At 41.2% G+C, this 12,582-nt stretch overlaps 1 protein-coding gene across 1 annotated transcript in view; it reads right to left on the bottom strand.

Moving 5' to 3' along the window:
- Nucleotides 1-12,582, bottom strand: part of CC2D2B (coiled-coil and C2 domain containing 2B) — a 1,912,120-nt gene that overhangs the window by 1,589,558 nt on the left and 309,980 nt on the right. The window lies entirely within an intron of this gene.

The following is a 12,582-nucleotide window of genomic DNA, read 5'->3' as shown; positions in this document are numbered from 1 at the left end:
ATATATATATATATATATATATATATTTTTTTTTTTTATAACACCTGAGACGCCTGTAAATATGTAAAGTACACTTCCTGGTATCGAAATTGTAATTACTGTAAATATGTGTCAGTCATATAACATATTTTGTCAAATGTCAAACTTTGTTTTATATTTTTTTGCACTGAGCACTTTTATTTATCGCCATATTTAAATAGTGGTAGGAACCTTGTATATGCACACTACAAGATGGCCGCCACTAAATTGATTTTGTACCATCGTTGATGTCTATGACTCCTAAAAGGGCGGACTGCTTAAAATGGCGAAAATGTTTGGACACTGACGACACTGACGAAGCCTTGTGCGAAACGCGTCTGTCGGGGGTGCTGGGGGGTTTGGAAATAAAATAACTTAAGAGACTACGACATTGGAGTGCTGGCCGTTTTTTCCTGGAACCAATTCTTGGGAACGTGTAACGAGATATATATATATATATATATATATATATATATATATATATATATATATATATATATATAAAACAAAAGCAATTTTTCATCACAAGCCACCGGCAAGGCAGCTGAGCAGAAAAACCACGCGAGTCCCAATCTTCATTTGGCAATATTTAATGGAAAGGCGAGTTCATCAAATCTATATATATATATAACTATTGGCAATGCTCAGGGGCAAGCAAGGATGCAGAGGTAAAATGTAACTCCAAAACCCGCCAGGAATTATTATTCCCAAAAGAACCGGAATCTGGAGCCTCCACACTAGAAAGACAACCACCAAGGCTAATCACAAGTTTTAATCGCCACCAAGCCAACCTGCGTAAAATACTCAGAAGGCATTGGCCGTTGGTTAGAAATGACACAACCATAGGCAGAGTAGTGGGTGAAAGACCACTAGTGTCTTTCAGGAAAGCCAAATCCATGCGGCAGCAATTAGTCTGCAATGCCCCAGCCAAACCCAAACAAAAAGTCTGGTTCCAATCACAAAAAGGCTTTAGAAAATGCACAAAATGTAAAGCCTGCATTCATGGCAAAAATACTACCAGTATCACAGTACCCTTTCGAAAGCAACCCTACCACTTGAGGGATCACTACACATGCAAAACAGACCATGCTGTATACATGCTGACATGTGTATGTGGCCAAATATATGTAGGGTCGACCATTCACCCAGTGCATGTTAGGGTGTTGCAACTCCTAAGGGCAATAACAAACAAGGACCCAGCTTACCCTGTAGCGAGGCACATCCACGAAGTACATGATGGAGATGCCAAAGGCCTAACCTACTGTGTCTTAGACAATGTCCCAAAAAACGTTAGGGGGGGCAATCGCAAACTTGCACTGCGCCGTCTGGAATCCAGATATATAATTCTGCTGAATTCCAAGATTCCCGCAGGGCTAAATGCCGACGAAGCCCTAAGTGTGCACATCTAGAGCAGCGTACCTTTCTTTCCCAAGTACCCTGAAACATCGCATACCAGTATACGCGATAAATTTTAATTAATCACTTTTTTGCCACATAGTCATACAGCGCCCTGTGTAGATGTGAAACACCCCTACGGTTGTTTTGGCACACATCGGTTTCTATACGTGAGAGGCACCATCCGCGAGTAGGAGATTCAATGCGCACTAGCGCAAGATCTTACCTCTCCTTTTGGGTTTAATAAACAGTACAAGTAATTTTGCTCTGGAGGCTCACTCTAACAAACGGAGATTCACTCACCGACTGCACGAGGACGAGTGAAACAACTGTAACTTGTTCTGCCTCTGCCACTAGGCCAGCAAACCGATTTTCGATGCAACAGAGCCCATTTGTGTAAACCGTGGCCCATGTAACCAATCACGGACAGCGGGGAAACACACCTCGCTTCTGATACGCCCGATCCTCTATGACGCATTAACATGCAGGGTGTCACGTAACACGGAGGTTTCTCCCGCCAATGTCTAAACACATCAATTAGTAATGTGTGCAAAATATATGGTTTAGAAATGTACAGAAAATGATTACAAATATGTTAAAAATGTGTGTCTATTACATGCCAAGCAATGGAACATAGAAAATGTACTATAAACGCCAAAGCATGACAGAAGTAATTGAAAAAGGCACGTAATTGTGTGGGTGTAACTCGTAGTCACCATGGCAACAAACCAATGCCAATCAGGGATGACAATTATGACTCATGTGAAATTTTGAACATGTATAAAAAGCGTTATTTTGTCTAGTCAGATGTTAGTGAGCAAGGCGGAGGTTGCCGCCGAAACGCGTCTGAGCAGAAGTTGATGTAAAATAAACACCCTTGAACTAAGATACACGGAGTCAGCGCCTTCTTGGATGGTGAAGTTTGGTTTGGTATCAATACTGAGGGCTGGAGTCCTGGAGCCCTACGCTGACCCTCCTCGTTCTGGCTGCACTGTGTCGTAAGGACAAACCTGTGGTAGACTTTTGGAGAAAAGAGACACACAGTGCCCCCCAGGATCGGAATACGGAGAGCCCCGAGGAACCTGTGAAAACATCTGAGACTGGCATCCCTGAGATTGACGGTCGCTGGAGGGCAGTCGGCGATTTCGGGTAAGCCGTGACTCGATGCGATTAACGGGAGCGGGCATAAGGGAGTGATCCACTGGGAGAGTGAGCCTTAGTGTGGTGAAACCATACGGGCAGTGTATCTGTACAAGTGCAATTTTTACTGAATCGATCAACATGGCTGCTGAGTGGGAAAAGGAAAGAGAGGAGGCTGCACTGGACATATTCACTGATACAGACACAGGGAAAGGCAATAAGACCAAACAAAATGCTCAACCCCAACCCAAAGAAAAGGATGAAACCAAAATACTGTTAAATGAGTTGGAGAAACTTCGTAAGAAAGAAGTAGCGAAGTGGTGGGAAGTTAAATCGCTATCCAGGTATCTAGATGTGAATAGAATACCCAGGGGCCTGAGAATATTAGTAGCACCAACCTATGAAGACCCCGACCCTGAGATGCTGCAAATGTGGGCAGAAAACAGTGCTAAGTCATCGGAAAATATGTTGAAAATACTGATAAAATTTGCAGCAAGTGACAGGGCTAAAATGATCACACGGATTGAAGAAATATTGAAGGAACTAGATACTAAAGAAAACAAAGATGAAATTGCAGAAAAGATGAAAGAAATCCAAACAAGATTAATCAAACATGAGGCGGAAATCAAAGAAAGAAAAGCGATCAAATTCCAGAGGGACAGGAATGACTATCTGAATGGTAGAATATATACCTTTGCGAAAAAATTCGACCAGATAAGAAAACAACCCCTACAGAAATCTCAAAATGACCAAACAGGGGCCGCTGAACAAAGTGAGAATGAATTCAGTTCCGAGTATGACACAGATAATGAAAACAATCAGGGTGCAGAAGGTCCAACACCAACTCCAGCAGAAGAATTAGCTTTTTTACGCCTGCAACGCCTCAGAACACTGCGCCCAAGAAACACACCAAACCAGGGAGCAGGACGAGGCACGAACAGTCAGACTCAAAAGCAAAAACAAAAAGCAGGAGAAGAAAAGACAGGAGATGGGGGACAACAAGTACAAAAGGAAGAAAAACAAAAACAAAAACAGAAATACAGATACAACAGGTGCCGATAAGTAACACAGAAAAAGATAACACAGTCATAAACCTATCAAATATGGAGCTGACCAAAGAAGACTTGGAAATTCTATCACTAGGCCTGACCTACTGCAGTGATACAAACTTTGACTATACGCAAACAAGGATTGATCTATTTCTATATGTGAGAAAACTTAAACTGCAAAAATACTTCTACAATAGCAAAGCGAGCACCACGGATGCATCATTGAGCAATGAAACAACCGAAATACTTAATGTTGAACATATGGAAACACTACAGAATTTAATTGACTTGGAAATGGAGAATGAAAGTACAGATGAGGAAATCACACCGAGTGGAGCAGCCCTGAGGTCAGATATAAACATCTGGCAAACGGTGAAAACAGGCTTTAAACCTAAATCAATATTTATGCCAGCGATGCCTAAAGATGGTCTGGATATCTTTGCGGAATATGTAACAAAAGATCTGAAAGAACTCTCCATTCTGAGCACCAAGCAGAGATATAAAAAGAATGAGGATCACAACAGGAAATACAAGGCACTGATGGAATCGTAGTTAGATGGTCCGACAAAGGTGGCAACATTGTGCTCTGGCCGTTGGAGATGTATAACACAGAGGCACTTGGTCAATTACAAGACAGAGAGTGTTATACAAGGATAAGCCCAACCCACTTAGTAGGTATCCAAGAAAGATACCATAACGAACTGTACAAATGGAGAGGGAAGGGCTTGCTAAGCAAAAATGAATTTGAATTTCTTAAAATAGATTATCCGGTGACAGCACAACTGTATTTAATCCCAAAGATACACAAGAACGACAAAGTGCCACCGGGGAGACCGATAATCTCAGCTATAGGAAGCCTCTTCGAAAACACGAGTGTGTTTATTGACCACTTCCTCCAACCTGAAGTCAAGAAGCTACCGGCATACATAAAGGACACGGGAGATTTCCTGAAAAAGATATATGATGTCAGGTGGAAAGAGAACTATGTATTCTTGACATTGGATGTCCAAGGTCTGTATACCAGCATTAAGCATAAGGATGGACTTAATGCCATAAAACATTTTTTGGGAAAAAGACCAATTGACCAGTATGAACATACTAAAATGCTTCTGGAGATGACTGAGTGGTGCCTCACAAATAACACCTTTATTTTTGATAAACTGTTCTATAAACAAATCCAGGGTTCAGCAATGGGCACTTGCTTCTCCCCCAGCTATGCAAATCTACATATGGGCTGGTGGGAGGAGCAGGTATTGATGACCCAACACCAAAAGACAATGGAAAAGAATGTTATTGTTTATAAGCGGTTTATTGACAATATTTTTATTTTGTGGGAGGGCAGTGTAGAAAGTGCTAATAGCTTCACAGACCGGTTAAATGAAAATTCACTAAATTTAAAATTTACATGTAATGCCAGCAGGGAGAGTATTCAATTTCTGGATGTGGAGCTATTTGTAGAAGATGACAAAATACAAACACGCACGTACCGCAAGCCCACTGCGGGCAATACAATCCTCCACGCAAACAGTTTTCACCCCACACCACTCAAACAATCCATCCCATATGCAGAATGCTTAAGGATGACTCGCAACTGCAGTACAAAGGAGGGGTTATCAAAAGCCAAGACAAATCTCTTTTCGAGATTAAAACAAAGAGGGTACTCTGATAAAACATGCAAGGATGCAGAGGTAAAATGTAACTCCAAAACCCGCCAGGAATTATTATTCCCAAAAGAACCGGAATCTGGAGCCTCCACACTAGAAAGACAACCACCAAGGCTAATCACAGGTTTTAATCGCCACCAAGCCAACCTGCGTAAAATACTCAGAAGGCATTGGCCGTTGGTTAGAAATGACACAACCATAGGCAGAGTAGTGGGTGAAAGACCACTAGTGTCTTTCAGGAAAGCCAAATCCATGCGGCAGCAATTAGTCTGCAATGCCCCAGCCATACCCAAACAAAAAGTCTGGTTCCAATCACAAAAAGGCTTTAGAAAATGCACAAAATGTAAAGCCTGCATTCATGGCAAAAATACTACCAGTATCACAGTACCCTTTCGAAAGCAACCCTACCACTTGAGGGATCACTACACATGCAAAACAGACCATGCTGTATACATGCTGACATGTGTATGTGGCAAAATATATGTAGGGTCGACCATTCACCCAGTGCATGTTAGGGTGTTGCAACACCTAAGGGCAATAACAAACAAGGACCCAGCTTACCCTGTAGCGAGGCACATCCACGAAGTACATGATGGAGATGCCAAAGGCCTAACCTACTGTGTCTTAGACAATGTCCCAAAAAACGTTAGGGGGGGCAATCGCAAACTTGCACTGCGCCGTCTGGAATCCAGATATATAATTCTGCTGAATTCCAAGATTCCCGCAGGGCTAAATGCCGACGAAGCCCTAAGTGTGCACATCTAGAGCAGCCACCTTTCTTTCCCAAGTACCCTGAAACATCGCATACCAGTATACGCGATAAATTTTAATTAATCACTTTTTTGCCACATAGTCATACAGCGCCCTGTGTAGATGTGAAACACCCCTAAGGTTGTTTTGGCACACATTGGTTTCTATACGTGAGAGACACCATCCGCGAGTAGGAGATTCAATGCGCACTAGCGCAAGATCTTACCTCTCCTTTTGGGTTTAATAAACAGTACAAGTAATTTTGCTCTGGAGGCTCACTCTAACAAACGGAGATTCACTCACCGACTGCACGAGGACGAGTGAAACAACTGTAACTTGTTCTGCCTCTGCCACTAGGCCAGCAAACCGATTTTCGATGCAACAGAGCCCATTTGTGTAAACCGTGGCCCATGTAACCAATCACGGACAGCGGGGAAACACACCTCGCTTCTGATACGCCCGATCCTCTATGACGCATTAACATGCAGGGTGTCACGTAGCACTGAGGTTTCTCCCGCCAATGTCTAAACACATCAATTAGTAATGTGTGCAAAATATATGGTTTAGAAATGTACAGAATATGATTACAAATATGTTAAAAATGTGTGTCTATTACATGCCAAGCAATGGAACATAGAAAATGTACTATAAACGCCAAAGCATGACAGAAGTAATTGAAAAAGGCACGTAATTGTGTGGGTGTAACTCGTAGTCACCATGGCAACAAACCAATGCCAATCAGGGATGACAATTATGACTCATGTGAAATTTTGAACATGTATAAAAAGCGTTATTTTGTCTAGTCAGATGTTAGTGAGCAAGGCGGAGGTTGCCGCCGAAACGCGTCTGAGCAGAAGTTGATGTAAAATAAACACCCTTGAACTAAGATACACGGAGTCAGCGCCTTCTTGGATGGTGAAGTTTGGTTTGGTATCAATATATATATATATATATATATATATATATATATATATATATATATATATATATATATATATATATATATATATATATATATAAAACAAAAGCAATTTTTCATCACAAGCCACCGGCAAGGCAGCTGAGCAGAAAAACCACGCGGGTCCCAATCTTCATTTGGCAATATTTAATGGAAAGGCGAGTTCATCAAATCTATATATATATATAACTATTGGCAATGCTCAGGGGTATTAGCTAGGAAGTGTATCCATTTCGATTCGCTATGAGTTAAATTGTATGATGAGCTGCCTTAAATAATTATGTTGATACTTTTAAATGTTGCAATACTTTTTGCAGGCGACGTGAACATGTGTATTGCAAAATCAACTGCCGTAGGATGCATATTGCATAGTATGTTGTTTATGTTCATTGTTTTGAGACATATAAACGCAACACCAAAATGGCGTTTTCTAGATTGAGAAAGGCTGGTACCAGCCGAAAGGCGTCTCTATTCAGTGGTACCAGGCCGAGGGAGGCCCAAAGCAATAAATGCTATGATCATGCCATCTTCGTGTGCGTGTTCTCATCTTGAAATGGGAGGAGGTTGGATTGGTATATATCTATATCTAGATAGATAGATAGATAGATAGACAGATAGACAGATAGACAGATAGATAGATAGATAGATAGATAGATAGATAGATAGATAGATAGATAGATAGATAGATAGATAGATAGACAGACAGATAGATAGATAGATAGATAGATAGATAGATAGATAGATAGATAGATAGATAGATAGATAGATAGATAGATAGATAGATAGATAGATAGATAGATAGATAGATAGATAGATAGATAGATAGATAGATAGATAGATAGATAGATAGATAGATAGATAGAGAGATAGATAGACAGACAGACAGGCAGACAGACAGACAGACAGACAGACAGACAGACAGACAGATTCATTTTACTTGTTCAACACCACTGAAATTCACCAGTTATAGTTAGCTCTGGTAACTATAACTCGTCCCCTAATGTAACTATAACTTCGCGTCCCTGCCATGCACAGTATTCTCATTAATAATTTAATTGCAAATGGCGCTGTGATATTATCAATGATGTCATAGAAAAGGTTATGAGTGATGTAATATGTGGGGTAATTAGCAGGGCATGACAAGGGCACGAGTTACTTACAATTACCCTAGGGAACGAGTTATAGTTACCACCTAACTATCACACCAACCCTCTATACATAAAGCAGATCTATCATCTTTCTCCAAAATTCAATAATTTTAATCATATGTATATTTAAATAATGCATACAAATCAATGTTTATTGATATTGATTACCTAAAAACATATTTACATTTTTTTTATTATAACACCTGGCTGTGACTCTTTCTTTTTATAATTTTTATCATTACATTTTGTGAGTGACAAACGTGGAGATAAATATTCAGAGACATATTTAAAAAAGAAATGTCTCTAAATATTTATTTTACCATTGTTTAGCTCAGAAAATGAAATCATAAAAAGAACTTAATTCCTTTTTTATACATCTATAGACCATGTAAAGCACAGCCACAGAAGAAGCCCCTAGAGCAGAGGTCTTCAAACGTTTGGATGCCGAGACCCCCCTGTCAACATTTTGAGGCGTAAGGACCCCCTCCTGGAAAAAAATTCTAAACCTGTAGGCAGGGCTACTAGAATTATGAGGCAGGTGAGGACCAAATTATGCAACAGGCTTGACTAAATTGTGTGGGAAGAAAATGTAAGTGGTGGTATGTGATGCAGCGTATTTTGGGATAGCATTACTTCATTATTTTGACATGTTTTACACACAGTAATACTGAGGAAAGATTTCACCCCATCAGTACCTGTTTATAACCAAAATACAATTAACATCAGAAAGATTTCTAGTAAACCTTTGAGAAGGGCCTTCCACTCCGCAGGAATAGGCGCTGTCACATTAGAAGCTCCTGGTCAAACTTTGGACGTCAGACCTCCGGAGCATTTCAGAAGGATAAACCTGGAGAACAGATTGCTTTCGGTTGAAGGCTGCTGGCTTTGCTGCCAAGGTCAAGTCAGTCCACTTATGGAGCTTTTTTTCAAAGTTGCTCCAAAGTTCTCTAAACTTCTGGAACTTATGTCTGAAGTTCCTTTGAGGGTTCCAATGTGTCCATAACTTGCTCCAAGGTTCTGGAAGCTCTATGATGGTCCTTAAAATGTTTGGGACTTCAATTTCCACAATCCACTTAGACAAAACGCTTACAAATCCATTGGAGTCACTCCAGGCTGGGGATTCTTCGTGTTGATAATCCAGGTGCACTATGTTAACAGGTAGCTTGCAGAGAGTTCACTCTTTAGTCCTTTTGAAGCAGGTTTGATCCACAGAGTTGTAGGTCCAGGTTGTGCAGCAGGCACAGTAGTCAGAGTGCAGGTTCTGGTTGGTGCAAATCAAACTTCCAGGATGGACCCTTCTATGGCTCTGCCCCTCTCAGAAGCTTATTCAGTCTTCTCTGGGTCAAACGGGAGGGCACTCCTGTCCAATGAAGTGCAGGGCAACACCCCTGAGCTTGACCATTTCCTCTAAAGTGTGGCACAATGGTCTCCCAGAAAGTACTATTTCTCCAAAATGCAATATGGCTGAAGTCTCAACTGAGAGGCAATGGCTGGCTAAACCAACCTCCAGAATAGCGCACCTACATAGTCTTTCTCCCACTGACTTCGCACATTCCTTCCTTAAGCCAGCCTTCTGTCTGGGTTCAGAGGGGGTGGGCATAGATAAACCTGGATTTTTGTGCCTGTTCCCCGGGGTTTTTGAAGCTTATGGTTTATGGCCCCTCCCTCTTGCTCTGGCATATGTATGCAGCAGAACCCTTTCCTCCCAGAATGGCTCTTCACCCCAGGTGCCACTTATCACTTCATCAAAGCAGCCTGACTAATCCACTTATCTCTGACCAATCAGGACAGTGCACTGGAAGGTTAAATTTTGGCTTACATGCAAGAAAGTCTTATAATTTACTTTCTGTACATTTCAGGATAAATTTAACACCAGTATATTGTTGGATTTATCAATACCATTCTCCTAAGTCCTTGAATATTTTTCTGTAAAGCCTAGCGTTAGTTATTAAATAATAACTGATTACCATGTTAACCTAAATGGCTGGGGAACTAAAATGGGAAAAATGAAGTGGGCAATTTCTCCAACACCAGGGCTTATAAAACATTTTTTATGAGGACCTTGCCTATATCTACAGGACCCCCCGCCACCCCTGGGACCCTTACGGGAGACTTTAGGGATTCTGAACATGTAAATATATTTCAGATCCTCATTCCACAGGGCTTCTAACACAAAAGTCCATTTTGGGAAGCACTCTTTAGTACAATTTCAGGAGTGAAATGTGTAATTTCACTATCCCCAGGGAATAGAACACCTATTTTATAAGGGTCTTCCTTTTAAGTACCTGACCCCCCCCCCCCACCCCAGGGACCCCTAGGGGAGACCCTGGGGGTACCTGATATGCCAAAATATTGTAGTTAAATACTTTTTAAGTGCCCCAAACACCAAAGTCGTATTTGGGCACAATTTACATTTTAAAAGTAGTCATGCAGCACAGGGTTGCTTTTAAACTGGCCTCAGGCCTCAGCAGTGCACACATGCAAGTGCAGAAAGTGCTGATGGCCACTAAACTGCCATGACCTATTATACACTAGGGACTTAAAGGTAGTTTTGATCCCCCTGCCCTATTATGTACTACTAGGGCCTTACAGGGAAGGGGATGCCAATCATAGGTGTACCCAAGGGAATGTAGGCTTTTCACTGTATTCTAAGTGTGTTTTCAGCATAACACTGGCCCTGGTTAGGCAGGGCCCAGGGACAGTCAGAGTCAGTTACCACCAGAACCTGTCAGCAAAAAATGGGGTATCCCAGGGCACAGGATGACATTACAACAATAAACCAATAGCCGCAGGTACATTTCCAGCAAATCCCAAGACAGTAGGGTGGATTTCGAGTTTGGCAGAGAGGGTATCCCATAGCAAACCAATGGAGTACCCTCCCTACCAAACTAGCAGTCTGCCCACCCAATTAAGAGGTGGGCAGACGGACAGTATGTCTTCAACAGAGTCTTCTCCGGCTCTGTTATCAAAATACTCCTCCAACGACCTAACTGGGTATGGACCGTGTGTGGCTAGCCATACAACCATCCGCCCATTTTAGAGTGGGCAGTTGGATGGCTTTTTCTACTGTGCATCACCACCAGGTCCTCTCACCACAGCCAATCTTTGTTTTGAACAACTGCCAGCATCTGTGCCAGATCAACTTTTTGCACTTCTACAGTGAGAAGAATATTAAGGGCTAAGAAGGAGTCAAACCCCCTTCCCATTTTGTCTGCGATTGATATAGCAAAGAGAGGGTGGTCTGTCCCCAACCAAATCTTTGGGATTACTCTGGTTCAGTTCAAGCAAAAGGAGAGCACTTGTTCTACCGAAGCGTCTCCTCTTCTACTGCTGGTTCACTGAGAAAAAGGAGCATGGAGCAAAATTGTCACCGGAATTTGAAAAACTAAAAGGCCTTCAATTTGGAGAGCAATTAGCAGTTCGACTGTATCCATGCTGCTTTCTACTGTGTAAGGACTTCATTCATCAAGGGATTAAACCAATTCATCATATCTAAAAGGAGTTGGATGTCGTTTACCTTGACCTCTTGGAAAGAAAAAATTACATTAAAAACCCATATACCACTTCCTTTCGAACCGAAACGAAACAGAACCTGGAGTACCATTATTTTGCACCTTAAAATGTAAGGGCAGCTTTAAAATGATTTCTTCACAGATTTCTAGCGCTCACTTGTGTTTTTACTGTATATGAGGCACTGCACCACTTTAGTTAAACGAGACTCTAGCAGGATATCTCTAACGTTCTCTAACTAATCTCTAACCTCTAACACTGAGTCTTCGGATTCTAAAATTGCGATAAGAAGAGGGTCAGTTTAATATTTGCTATTTCAACTAATCTTTTCTAGATGACTGCATTTGCTTAATTGGCTATTTAAATATAAAAATATAGAGATTGTTATCTTCGATAGGCGTGCTTATTTAAATATAAAAATATACAGAACGTGCCTACAAGCTTGTTTTCTGTTTTAAATCAGTGCCAAAATAGAACTGTTCATATATTCAAAAGTGTGCTCTGCAATCTCGCATATGTATGGAGACAGTCTACTGTTAAAAGAACCCCATGATGGTCAAGGAAGTTTCTTTCCTGTAATATTAATTCTCCTTCAGGGGAACCTACGTTTAAATTTAGGGACCATGCGATCTGAGCCCTGTGATCCGATGAACCGTACACAGTACTTCAGCCTTATAACCCAGGTTTCCTTCCTAACATAGTATCTAACTTTCATGTAACCAGTGCATTTCATTTTCAAATCTTTTTAAAAACACTTGCTTTAGGACAGAAATGTTTTTTGTACACACCAGAGGTGAGGAGAGTGACGAAAAAGTACTTAGACAAAACAAAAGAGGTGTGTAAAACCAAGTATTTGAGACGTGGGGAAGAAGTGGCGATGTTAAAGGTGTCTAGGACATTCATTATGATAATATTCTGGACACTAACACTTGGCAGGAAGCCAATATCTG

This window comes from Lissotriton vulgaris, chromosome 5 (assembly GCF_964263255.1).
Source record: "Lissotriton vulgaris chromosome 5, aLisVul1.2, whole genome shotgun sequence".
In the NCBI taxonomy this organism is placed as follows: Eukaryota; Metazoa; Chordata; class Amphibia; order Caudata; family Salamandridae; genus Lissotriton; species Lissotriton vulgaris.
This window is presented reverse-complemented; position numbering and strand designations above follow the sequence as displayed.